Source organism: Rhinopithecus roxellana, chromosome 1, assembly GCF_007565055.1.
Source record: "Rhinopithecus roxellana isolate Shanxi Qingling chromosome 1, ASM756505v1, whole genome shotgun sequence".
Taxonomy (NCBI): Eukaryota; Metazoa; Chordata; class Mammalia; order Primates; family Cercopithecidae; genus Rhinopithecus; species Rhinopithecus roxellana.
This window is the reverse complement of record NC_044549.1, coordinates 76,729,512-76,741,963: the sequence shown is the minus strand read 5'-3', so window position 1 is coordinate 76,741,963 and position 12,452 is coordinate 76,729,512. Positions and strand designations below refer to the sequence as shown.

Here is a 12,452-nt window from a genome sequence, read left to right as displayed (position 1 = left end):
CATTATCAGCATTTACTGAGCACTCAATTTCATGCCAGGTATTTTCCAAGCATAATACTTAATTTTCTCTAAGCCTTACAGTAACCAAAACATGTGGGTATTGTACTGCCACATTACATACGAAGACACAGACGGCTTAGGTCATTTGCTTAACGTCACACCACTAGTAAATGGTGGAGTGGGAATCTGGATGCAAGGCTTCCCAAGGCCAACACCCAAGCACTTCTCAGGACCTGACAGGTTCGAAGAATTCAGAGTTAGGATCCTTTCCTGGCGCTGCCAACACTTACCTTAAAGCATGGCAGGAAAAAGAAACCCAACCACCAACCAGTACGACACTGCCAGAGCTCTGGTCCCACCAAAACCAGAAGGACAGCTGAAGGAGCCAAGGCAAAATGGGGAAATAAGAACCCTTTCATCATCTATGGCTCTGCTGGGCTGGAAAAGACAGTCTCCGAATGAGAGGGAAAGAAACTCAGTCACACTCTCTTGAAAGTATTTGAGAAAAATGAGAAATTCAGAGTCCAGATTAAGATGCTAGCCATTAAGTGTTTCCCATTGAAATACAAATTAATGCACAGAAGATGAGAAAAGTTATGAGGGCCCCAGAAATTAGGAATACTGTTCAAGGATAGCTAAGTCTCCAGGAGGAATATCTACTATCTAAAGCAGAGGTGCAGCCTTGGCAACATGGTAAAACCCCGTTTCTAGAAAAAATGCAAAAATCAATCAGATGTGGTGGTGCATGCCTATGATCCCAGCTACATGGGAGCCTGAGAAGGGAGGATTGCTTGAGTTCCGGAGATTAAGGCTGCGGTGATTCACTCCAGTCACTGCACTCCAGTCTGAGTGACTAAGTGAGATCCTGTCTCAAAAAAACAAAACAAAACAAAACAAAACAAAACAGAGCAGAGGTATGACCTTGAAACAGATGAGTGGGGTGTCAAGGACGAGAGCAATAGTCTGCACTGCCCATCCTATGCTGATATGCCTTCCACTGAGACACTGAGTTTAAAAAAAAATGAGAGAGAAATCACCCTTTCCTGTATGTAGTGTATCTGAGGACATTTAACTTCTACAATACCTCCCATTGAGACCCCACTGTCTTCATTCATTAAAGATGAAGACTGTCTACAATGTAGCATATAGTAGGATGTTCTCCTTTTCCAAGTATTAAGGATAAAGGAGTGAACAAGAAATATAAAATGTCTGTCCCATGAAACTTAACATCTAGCAGAGGGAGAAGATAAAGAAATACAAATCATATCAGGTGGTGAACAAGCAGATGTGAGGAGGAGAAAACACTGGGGATATGGAGGAGGAAGAGTTTTTATTTTACAGGTGGTGATCAGGAAAGTCCCTGCTGAGAAAATACTTGAGCAGAGACCTGAAGGAAATGATGGATCCAGTGGTGAAGGTATCTAGAGGAAAAACGTCCCATGGAAAAGGCATGGCAGGTGCAAAGGCCCTGAGGTAGCAGCAAGGTTGGTGTGACTGAAGAACAAGGAGGCAGTGTGGCTGTGGTTGAGTGGGTAAAGGGGAAGTAGAAGGAGTTGAGGTTAGAGAGTAATAGGGGTCAAATCATGTAGGACTTACAGGTTGTGGCAGGTGCTTTTAGGATAACTCTCAATGAGTCCTGCCTCCTGGTACTCATGCTCTCTCCTTGACTGTGGGCTGGACCTAGTGACTTGCTTCAAACAGAATATGGGAAAAGTTATAAGATATCCATTCCAAGATTAAGTTACAAAAAACTCTGGCTTCTATCTTGCTCGCTCTCTCTTGCTTGTCCTGTTCGAAGTGAACTAGCTCACTATGAGCTCCCCTGTGGAGAAGCCTATGTGGCAAGGAGGTAAGAGAGGTCTCTGACCAACAATGAGTGAAGAACTGAGTCTCTCTGCCCAACAAACCACGAGGAGCTAACTGAATCCTGCTAATGATCTCATGAGTGAGTGACGGTGAAAGCATTTCCTCTGTTGAGCCTTCAGATGAGTCTGCAACCCTCAACAACACTTTCATTTCAGCCTCATGGAAGATCCTGAGCCAGAGGACTCAGCTAAGCTGCACCCAGAGTCCTGACTCACAGATGCTGTACAATAGTAAATGTTGGTAGCTACAAGGTCTATAGCTTTAAGGCATTAAGCTTTGGCATAAGGTAACTAATACCTGGACCTCTGTGAGAATTTTGGTTTTTAACTCTGAGTAAATTAGGAAGTCGACAGAGAGTTTTGGATAGAAGAGTGATGTGATATTACTTATGTTTAACATGATTTCTGTGGCTCCTATGAAGAATAAAATGAAGGGGCGAAGGTTGGGAGAAGACAGGGGAAGCAGTAGAAACTGCTGCATCTACAACAATCCATGGCAGAGATGAAAGTGGAGCGGCCCACTGAGGGAGCAGTGGAAGTGCTGAGAAGTGGTCAGACTCTGTACATAACTGAAAGAAATAACAGGATTTATAGGCAGATTGGTTGTAGGCAGGAGGAAAAGGAAAGAGTCAAAAATGACTTCGAGATCCTGGTTCAAAGCCAGGCACAGGGGCACATGCATGTAGTTCCAGCTGCTCAAGAGGCTGAGGCAGGAGGATCACTCGAGCCCAGGAGTTCAAGACCAGTCTGGGGAAAAATGCGTGACCCCATCTCAAAAAAAAAAAAAAAAGGACGATGACGGAGGAGGAGGAGGAGGAGACAGGGAGGGGGAGACAGAGGGAGAAGAGGAAGAGGAAGAAGAGAAAAAGAAGAAGAGGAAGAAGATCCTGATTCAAACAAATTGTAAAAAGTAAATAGCATTTTTGAGACAACTAGAATTTACATTCTGACTAGGTAACAGATTTAGGAATTATTATTTTTAGGTACAGTAATTGTATTACTATATTAAAATACAAAGAAGTCCTTATCTTTTAAAGATGTAGGCTGACATATTTATGAATGAAACGATGTAATGACTAAGATTTGATTTAAAATAATATGGGAGGGGTGGTTGTGGATTGGCAAATTGAAGGACACAGTGGCCAAGGGTTGATGGCTACTGGGATTGGGCACAAGATATGTGGAATTTCATTACATTTTTTTCTGTCTACTTTTGAGTACATTCAATATTATCCATGATGACATGCATTTTTAAAAAAAGAAATGAATGACTCCAAAGTTTTTGGACTAATTAGATAATGAGAATTATTGAGTTGGATTTTAAATTATCAGGGATATGGAGAAAAGGTGGAGGGGGAGGGTGTGAATGCAATCAGGACTTCAGCCTGGAATCTATTGAATTTGATAGACCTATTAGTGAAAGAGTAAGGACACTGAATAAGCAAGTGTGGTCAAGTAAGAGAAGTCTAGCTTGGGAATTACCAGTTTATGAATAGTGTTCAAAGCCTTGAGAGTAAATAGGAGCACAGGTGGAGAACCCTGGGGCCCTCCAACATTTCCTAGTCAGGGAGATGAGTGAATCAGCTAACGAGACCTAGGAGGGTTGGACAGTGAGGTCAGCTAAGAACCAAGTAAAGGAAGACTTCAAGGAGAAGTGATCAACATGGTGAAGCACTGCTAATAGGCTAAGACAAAAGAACAATGGAAGTTACTGAAATTACTGGTGACCTTCATGAGGAATATTTCCTTGTGGAGTAGGTTCCAGAGAAAATGGGAAACAGCAAGGGAGAGGAGCATATAGCATAAAAGAATGAGTAATGCATCACACAAATAAAATAATGTAACAAAATACTTTTCACGTAAAAACCTGACTATATCACATAAAATCTGAAAGTTGGTGGAAAAATAGTAAAGCATATACTATGACCATACACTATGTTTTCATTCTGAAATTTTATTTTGAAAGACAATTACCTACTACCATCTGCCTGAGCTGTGTCACGTATAACTGTGTATTTTGGCCTCGAGGTAAGAATGACATTCAGGCATTTATCCTAACTTCATGCAGATCTTCTCACCCAGAAGAGAACCCAGGAGTTGTTGGTAAGTGCAAACTTTGGGAGACATTGGGAATAAAAAGCTTTGATCAGCACTGTCCCTTTTCCACCAGAGACTGATCAAAGCATTTTCCTTAGGCAAGAAAGTCCATGTACTGGACTTTCAGTCAAGTCAAAGGGTTTAGCCAGGGGTGTCCAATCTTTTGGCTACCATGGGCCACACTGGAAGAAGAAGAATTGTCTTCTTCACCACCTTTATCACTTTCTCCTTGAAGTCTCCCTTTACTTGGTTCTCAGCTGACCTCACTGTTCAACCCTCCTAGGTCTCATTTGCTGATTCACTCATCTCCCTGACTTGTAAATGCTGGAGGGCCCCAGGGTTCTCCACCTGTGCCGCACATAAAATACACTAACACTAATGATAGCTGATGAGCTAAAACACACACACACACACACACACACACACACACACACACACACACACAAATAAAAACTCATAATGTTTTAAGAAAGTTTATGAATTTGTGCCGAGCTACATTTGAAGCTGCACAGCCCGTGGGCCACAAGTTGGACAAGCTTGGACTCTTCTGCTGCAGATTCTGCTCATGCCCGTCCCTTTCTTCCCAGGCGAGGGAAATTCATGGCAGCTTGTCTATCCTCTGTGGGCCCTTTACTTAGCATGAGTCATATATATTCTAGTCTTAACTGAGATCAAAATCCCAACAGGGTCACTAGGAGATTTGCTTGGATAAAGGTGGTTAAATAAATCCCCAAATCTCTCATGAGCCATGTTGGGAAAAAAAAAAAATCCCATAAACTGTTTTCCACCAAAGCATGTGAGGGCATTTTCAATGTTCCACCAAGCATTATGCTGATTGCACTGTTCAGAGATTTATAAGCTAGAGTGAAGATTAACTAAATCACTGTCTTGACTTATAATGAAAACATATATTTTTAGAAAGCTTAGGATCTTTGATTGGAATTTCTGTGTAACCACATAGACAAAAACATTAGGCACAACCAATGGACAACCTCTGATACACGAAGCTCTGTCTTCAGCATCCACTTACATAACCTCTGATTTAAATATCAACTTAATTTGTATAGAAACATGTTGAAAAAGGTGAGTGAACAAATCAGCCTTTTTCGTTGTTCTTTTAAATAGACAGTGTGACATATTTTCATGTGAAGTTGAGTTTGGCAGGCTTTTTCTGTAAAGGAGCAGGTAGAGGATATTTTTGGCTTTGTAGTTTCCATGGTCTCTACCCCTCCATCTACTCAGCTCTGCCATTTTAGCAAGAAGGTATTCACAGACAATATGGGCATGGCTGCATTTCAATACTACTTCACCTACAAAAACAGGCACTGGAGAGCTCACAAGATTTTTTGCTTTTTCTTTTTTGTTTTGAGACAGGGTGTCACTCTGTCACCCAGGGCTGAAGTATAATGGCATGATCTCAGCTCACTGCTGCCTCGACCTACCTGGCTCAAGCTATCCTCCCACTTTAGCTTCCTGAGTAACTGCGACTACAGGTGGCTGCCAGGCTGCCCAGCTAATTTTTGTATTTTTTTGTAGAGGTGGTGTTTCACCATGTTGCCCAGGCTGGTCTTGAACTCCTAGGTTCAAGCAATCCACCTGACTCAGCCTCCCAAAGCACTGGGATTACAGGCGTGAGCCACCACACCCGGCCTGACAAGGTATTTATACCCAGAATATATGAACAACTCTTACAGCTCAACAATATGAAGACAACCTAATTTAATTTAAATATGGGCAAAGGATCTGAATAGACCTTTCTCTAAAGAAAATATACACATGGTAAACAACACATGAAAAGATGCTCGGTCATTAGGAAAGTGGAAATCACTTCACACCCACTAGGATGGCTAACATAGAAAAAGACAGATGGTAAGTATTAGAAAGGATGCAGAAAAACTGGAATGTTCATACGTTGCTGGTGGTGTTGTAAAATGGTGCAGGCGCTTTAGAAAACAGTCTTGCAGTTCTTCAAAATACCAAACGTAGAGTCACCATATGACCCAACAATTCTACTTTTAGGTGTGTACCCAAGAGAATATAAAAACATAGGTCTGCAAAAAAACATGTACATCGATGCTTGTATCAACATTACTAACAGCTAAAAAAGCATCCATCAACTTATGAATGGATATGCTAAATGTTGTCTATTCATACAAGGGAATATTATATGGCAATTTAAAAATGAAGTACTAATACAGGCTACAATGTGGATGGATCATAAAAACATTAAGTGAAGGAAGCTGGTCACAAAAGGGCACATATTATATTATTCCATTTATCTGGAACATCCAAAAATAGACAAATCCATAGAGAAAGTACATGAGTGGTTTCCTAGAGCTGTAGTTTGCGAACCTCAGCTCTGAGGCACAGGTATGTGAAAGTGTGAGTTTCAAAGTTTTAATACAGAACATGTCAAGATACTATTAATATAATCTTCCGATATGCAAGTTTTCAGAAAAAAATAACATAAAACAGGAAACAGCACTGACTAGTGAGCAGTAATGGGCGTAACATATGGTAATTCCTAATGAAGAGAGCGACAATAATTTAGCAGCTAATGATTACTGCCCACCCATATGTAAGTGTTTACAAAAAAACTTTATATACATAAAAACTTATTTATTTCTCTCAATGGGAATCAGAGGCTTCCCCAAAAGCAAGACTGAATCTTGGTATGAGACATATTCCAGTATTGGTTAATTCCTTTCCTTTTCTCTCATGGTAAAATACATGTCCACCTTTAAAAAATGAGGTAGTTAGAAATCCAACCTCAGCACCAAACAACCTCCACTTACACCTGTGTAAAGGAAGGCACAGGGGTGAGGCCTGGGGAAGGGGATGGCCTGCGCTCACTCATAAATACTCAGCTCATATTGTCTTTAATGTTCACATCCCATCATGACCTCTAAAAGAAGTGGCCAATTTAGAACACACAAGTAGGTATGAGGATGTGTCGCCCCAAAATTCTGCTGCTCATTTTTGAGTGGAGGGCCCGCTGGGGCTTTTGAGGAGTTTAGAAAGGGACAGTAACTCTTGGGCGCAAGTGTCCTGGAGAGTGAGCACAGAGGATCCAGTTTCTCAAAACCCTGGGCTATTTTTATTCCTGGGGCAATAATCCTCAACATGCCCTTGTCACTGGCTACTCTGTGGTATGCAGAGCAGCTGCTCTAATGTCCAGCTCTCACTCTCAAACTCTGCTGCAGACTTTAAAAAAAGCGTGACCTATAGCTACCTCACTAACCTCACTAACTATAAAGTTTGCTGTTGTCAGTCCTACTGGCTTAGACCTGCTTCTGTCCCTGCATAGTATTCATTTGTTAGCTTAATAAAAATGTCAAACAAACACACAAAAAGTCCCACCTCATAGCTGACATTCAGAGCAAAGATGTGCCTTGGGTTTCCCACTTTTCCCTGGGTCAGCTACCCACCTACTTATCAGCTCTGGTTGTAGATCCTGGTAACTACCCCCAAAACCCAAGAGACTCATTCAGGTCTCACAGCACCCACGTGGAACACGGACACATGGATGACGAATCTCATTCTAGGTTCCTGGAGGCGTTAGTTCCCACTGCCTAGAATGCTCTTCCTATATAGCTTTGCATGGTGACTGCAGTCTGCATCTCATGATTCAGACTTCCATTCTTGTCACCTCACCAGGGAGGCCTTCTCGAACCACCCCCCAACCTGGAAAGGCACTGCCCCACCGCACACCATGTGCACATGGCTGTGTACTTCTTCTCCCCTCTGCCACTGCCAACCATATTTCATCTCTTAATCCTGCTCCATTTTCTAGAGAGCGTTTACCGCTACTAGAAATCCTTCCTTCCTTCCTTCCTTCCTTCCTTCCTTCCTTCCTTCCTTCCTTCCTTCCTTCCTTCCTTCCTTCCTTCCTTCCTCCCTCCCTCCCTCCCTCCCTCCTCCTACCCTTTCATTTCTTCACTTCTTCTCTCTCATTCCTGCAATACTTGTCTGTATCTGCCACACAAATGGAAGCTCTCCATTGGCAGCAACCTGGCCATGCTCAGCATTCTCAGAGGGTGCTGCAGCATTTGTGTGGAACAATCCTTCATTGGGAAGCTGGCATCCCAGTCTCTGGACATTGATGCCAACAGTGCCCTTATTATCAATGGACAATCCCCCAATGCCCTCCATAGTGCCTTCTGGGGTACTTGTTCACAGCTGTATCCCCAGTGCTAGGAACATTGTAGGTGCAATATATATATATTTATTGAATGAGTTAATTAAAAATAAAGAAATGAATCAAGACTGTTAGTCTACAAGGGAAAACACTGAATTCAAAAGCACTGAGTTGAAGTTTACCTGTCAGTTTAACCCAACAGCTCTCAATCTCAGCACTACTGGCACGTGAACCAGATAATTCTTTGTTGTGGAGGCTGTCCTGTGCTTTGTAAGATGTTTAGCACCATTCCTGACCTCTACCCACTAGATGCCAGGAGCACCCTCCTAACCGGTGGTGCCAATCAGAAATGGGTTTTGATGGTGCCAAATGTCCTCTGGGGGCAAAACCGCCCCTGGTTGGAAACTACTGGTTTAATCAGTAAGTTTTCATTTTTGCCAAAATAAAATAGTTCCCTTGCTCAGATATTTAAAACTAGAGGTTTATCCAGGCCGACTTGATACACACTTTCTGACATACTAGTTAACTCCTACATACCAAATATGTGAGATCCCACCAAAGGAATGCTGACAAGTTAAATTTTTACCTGGAGCACTTTGCCAGCATTATTCACCTAACTCTAATGAAGGGCCCATAGTAAATACTGCGTTCAGATTAAATGCCACGTACTTGGCAACAGTTCATGATCGCTGATGTTAATCAGCCCCTTTCCTAATTAGCTGGTTAAATGGGATCTTCCCCTTCATTACACTGCCCTGAGTTATGCAAATGAGACCACGTATCCCACATTTTCAAATTTCCCCGATAACAGATCTAGTGTTCTGTGTTTCTTGCAAATCAATTCCCAAACTTACTAAAATTCATTGAATTTTATAAATTTAAAAAGGTATATGGCTGTTTAAAAAGAGCAGTTTCTATAAGAAACCAATGTCTCTGGTGTCTATACTCCTTTGTCTCTGCTGATGTAATCAGATTAGCTATTCTAAGCATCACCTTAGATGCCTGGACCTCAGAAAAGACTTCTACTGATGCAGAGATTACTGGTCCAACAAGAGTGCTTTTGGGATGGGACACAAAACAATTTTCTATTCCTTAAAATATTCATATTGATCAATATAATATTACTATAGTATGGACTGGAGTTTTAGCTACTGAGGGATTATCTGTCTTAGAGTTTTAGCCAAGTACTATGTTTCCACTCTCTGGTCAATAAATAGGTACCTACATATGGGAGGTGAAAATGAAGCCTGTCTTCCCTGAATCATTTATTTATCCAATATCTCTCCCACATGGACCATGTTAGCCCTTGTACTTGGCACTTGGAATAAAAAGATAATTGGGTCTTTGCCCTTAAAGAGTTCAAAACTATCTAAGAAATCAAAATGAAACATTTTTAGGAGCAATTTTAGATTTTGGTATGTTAAAAGGTACACTTTAAAGCAAGTGCACATAACTCAGATTTCATTATTCAATATTTTAAACATCTCTAGAAGTCTGAAATCATTAACAAATATTGGGATTGGGTATTTCGTATTTGTCAGAGGGAGGGTCCAGAAGATAAACAGGGAAGTCAGACAAACAATTTGGGAAGGGGAAGAAGTCTCCTGCAGGGCCACACCTTCCCTCTTGCTTCAATTCTGCCTCCCTGCATTTCTTCTTACCAGGTCATTTCCACCCTGATATGGTAGATGCAGTGCCTATGACTGTTGGGCTAGTGGGCTGGGTCTCTCTAGGGAGAACAAAGTAAAGAATCACCACTACGAGCAGCGTAGTTTATAAAACTCAAGTCAACAATAAGTAAGTTAAGGCAAAATAGGTTTTGCCCTTTCTCCTCTGTTGTGTGTGCTGTCTTCCCCTTCTACCTTCCGCCCTCTGCCATAAGATGACACAGCACGAAGGCTCTTGCCAGATGTGGACACCTGGATCTTGGGGTTCACAGCCTCCAAAGCTATAAGAAAAAAATTTCTTTTCTGTATAAATTACCCATTCCGTGGGAGAAAATTTTTGCAAACTAAGCATCTGACAAAAGTCTAATGTCCAGTATCTATAAGGAACTTAAACAAATTTACCAGAAAAAAACAAATAGCCCCATTAAAAAGTGGGCAAAGGACATGAATGGACACTTCTCAGAAGAAGACACACATGTGGCTCACAAGCATATGAAAAAAAGCTCAACATCACTGATTGTTAGAGAAATGCAAATCAAAACCACAGTGAGATACCATCTCACACCAGTCAGAATGGTTATTACTAAAAAGTCAAAAAAATAACAGATGCTGGTGAAGTTGTAGAGAAAAAGGAATGCTTATACACTGTTGGTGGGAGTGTAAATTAGTTCAGCCATTGTAGAAAACTGTTGCGATTCCTTAAAGAGCTGGAAACAGAACTACCATCCTACTCAGCAATCCCATTACTGGGTATATACCCGAAGGAATATAAATCTTTCTATCATAAAGACACCTCCATGTGTATGCTCACTGTAGCACTATTCACAATAGCAAAGACATGGAATCAACCTAAATGCCCATCAATGACAGACTGGATAAAGAAAATGTGGTACATATATACCATGGAATACTACACAGCCATAAAAAAGAATGAGATCATGTCCTTTGCAGCAACATGGGTAGAATTGCAGGCCATTATCCTTAGCAAACTAATGCAGGAACAGAAAACCAAATACTGCATGTTCTCACCCATAAGTAGGAGCTAAATGATGAGAACACATGTACACAGAGAGGGGAACAACACACACTAGGGACTAATGGAGGGTGGAGGGTGGAGGGTGTGAGGAGGGAGCGGATTGGGAAAAATAACTAATGGGTACTAGGCTTAACAGCTGTGCCATAAAATAATCTGTACAACAAGCCCCCATAACACAGTTTACCTATGTAACAAACCTACGCATGTACCCGTGAACTTAAAAATTAAATTAAAAAAATTACTCATTGTGTGGTATATAACAAAACAAAATGGACTAAGACACTGGTTATTATTTCTTTATAGCTAGAGTGCCTGGCAAAAGCAGGGGCTCAGGAAATATTTATTTATTGAAAGAATGAATATGCCACCAACTTTCAGATAAAAACGGGTTATCCTAAATTCTAGCATTTTTATTCTTCTTTCTTATCCAATAATTTTCTTGTTTGTTTTCTCATTTTATCCCTGAATTGACACAGGGGAAGGCAAGGGAGGTAATAATCCCAAGCCTATTTTAGATAGACTTTTAGAGACCCAAGACTGCATATTTTGCAAGTTATAGAGTGAGTGATAAACTGTGTGGACCTTACAGTCCAAGATCTGCATTTCCAGTCACAATAATATAATGGATGAGGGACCTGACACAACAGAAGGTTCCAGGGCTAGAAGGAGACTTGGTAGGCCAAAGGGAGAGTCCCACCACTTCTTCCTGTGCAGTGGGAAAGCAATTAAGAAAACGCAGCACTCTGGTGGCAGCTGGAGAGTTGGCAGGCTTCTCAAGAGAAGGACTGTAAGCAATGTCATAGGCCGGGAAGATGGATGGGGCCCGTTTATGCACCAAGGCTGGCGTACAAATGGAATCTTGCCCAGTCTGACCGGCCTTTCTTCAAAGGTGTCATTGACAGATGAGTATCTAAATGTTTTTGTTTTAAAAACACAGAAAAAGAAAGAAGAGAATAAAACAAAAAACAAGAAAATAAAACAAAAAAACCTCTTTCTACCCCAGACATACACAGCCAATGAACATGAGATGACCAGGTCAGGCCTGGGAGTGAGGCTGGCCTTTCCAAGGAGTCCTCGATAATTATTTGCATAGTTGTACACCTCTTCTTTCAGAGGAGTTCCACTTTAACACAAGGATTTCATTGAAACCTAACATTCCTGCAAGTCGACTGTCTCCCATCTGCTGTTGGGACACATTGATGGGAGAAAAGCCTGCTCACATATTCATCTTCATCTGCCAAAACAAGGCTTCTTCCCCAGTTAAAAAGCTGCCTTTTTAATTTTAGAGTGGTAAACAGTGTCTACTTAATTTGAGGAAAATACACAGAGGAAAGTTACCAAACCTAATCACACAGTGACATGATGGTTGAGTCAGAGTCAGGAAAACTTGGGGCGGGGGTGCTGAAGAGGCCACTCTGTTTTTGGAGACAGAGAGGTCTTCTTGAGGTCACTGCCTTTGTGGGGCTGCATCCACAGCAGGCTTCAACATCAACACCAAGCAATTTTGTTTTATGTCTACCAAACAAAGTTTAAAAAAGGTTAATAATCACCAATTCTAAAAGGTAAGGACTAAATACAGTTCTTTAAATGACCTTGCTTCTTGGCCTTGCTCTGTAATTGTCTTCTGAAAATGGGGACCATTTGACATA

The 12,452-nt window shown here is 41.4% G+C and overlaps 1 protein-coding gene across 2 annotated transcripts in view; it reads right to left on the bottom strand.

Annotated features, from left to right (window-relative positions):
• The window catches only part of CACNA2D3 (calcium voltage-gated channel auxiliary subunit alpha2delta 3), a 958,335-nt gene that overhangs the window by 162,692 nt on the left and 783,191 nt on the right, over positions 1-12,452 (bottom strand). The window lies entirely within an intron of this gene.